This window comes from Panthera leo, chromosome A1, assembly GCF_018350215.1.
Source record: "Panthera leo isolate Ple1 chromosome A1, P.leo_Ple1_pat1.1, whole genome shotgun sequence".
NCBI lineage: Eukaryota > Metazoa > Chordata > Mammalia > Carnivora > Felidae > Panthera > Panthera leo.
The window spans coordinates 113,007,229-113,008,455 of NC_056679.1; the positions used below are offsets into that span (position 1 = coordinate 113,007,229).

Sequence of the window (1,227 nt, forward strand, 5' to 3'; positions counted from 1 at the left end):
ACGGGGGAGGGGCAGAGAGAGAGGGAGACACAGAATCGGAAACAGGCTCCAGGCTCCGAGCCATCAGCCCAGAGCCTGACGCGGGGCTCGAACTCACGGACCGCGAGATCGTGACCTGGCTGAAGTCGGACGCTTAACCGACTGCGCCACCCAGGCGCCCCGATACAGTCTCTATTTTAAAGTCTAGATTGTCTGATATAAGTATGGCTAGTCTGGCTTTCTTTTGTTGACCATTAGCATGATAGATGGTTCTCCATCCCCTTATTTTCAATCTGTAGGTGTCTTTAGGTCTAAAGTGGGTCTCTTGTAAACAGCATATAGATGGATCTTGTTTTCTTATCCATTCTGTTACCCTATGTCTTTTGATTGGATTACTGAGACCATTGACATTTAGAGTGAGTACTGAAAGATATGAACTTATTGCCATTATGATGCTTGTAGAGTTGGAGTTTCTGGTGGTGTTCTCTGGTCCTTTCTAATGCTTTGTTGCTTTTGCTATATATATATATATTTTTTTTTCATCTTTTTTCCCCTCAGAGAGTCCCCCTTAAAATTTCTTGCAGGCCTGATTTAGTGGTCACAAACTCCTTTAATTTTTGTTTGTCTGGGACACTTTTTATCTCTCCTTCTATTTTGAATGACAGCCTTGCTGGATAAAGAATTCTTGGCTGCATATTTTTCTGATTCAGCACACTGAAAAAAACATGGAACGCTTCATGAATTTGCGTGTCATCCTTTTGCAGGGGCCATGTTTATCTTCTCTGTAGCGTTCCAATTTTAGTATATGTACTGCCGAAGCGAGCACAAACCAGTCATGACTCTTAAGGGAAGTGAGTTTTGGTCGTTTGGGAACCCAGGCCCCACTAGAAGCCAGGTTCTAGTTCTTTACAGCCCACCAGCCAATGGAGAAAAAGAGAGAGGAACACATACTGGAAGTAAGAGCTGGATTGAAAGCAGCACACATCCCTTCCACTCACTTTCTACTGGCTCATAGTAGAGCTCATGAGGACCACATGAGCTTCCTCATAGGACCACATTAGCTTCCTGCTAAGTGTTTTGCCAGGGAAGTAAAGAGCTCATGGATTTTGGTGAGGACGAACTTTCTCTACACAGTTCTAGCTTTTTAAAATGCATCTCTGTATATACAATGGAGTATTACTTGGCAATCAAACAGAATGAAATCTTGCCATTTGCAACTACATGGATGGAACTGGAGGGTATTATGCT

At 43.3% G+C, this 1,227-nt stretch overlaps 1 non-coding gene across 1 annotated transcript; it reads right to left on the minus strand.

Moving 5' to 3' along the window:
• Nucleotides 1–698: 698 nt before the first annotated feature.
• LOC122202448 lies at nucleotides 699–805 on the minus strand. Its single transcript, XR_006194673.1, has one exon. It is a non-coding gene; the product is annotated as a U6 spliceosomal RNA (small nuclear RNA).
• Nucleotides 806–1,227: the final 422 nt, after the last annotated feature.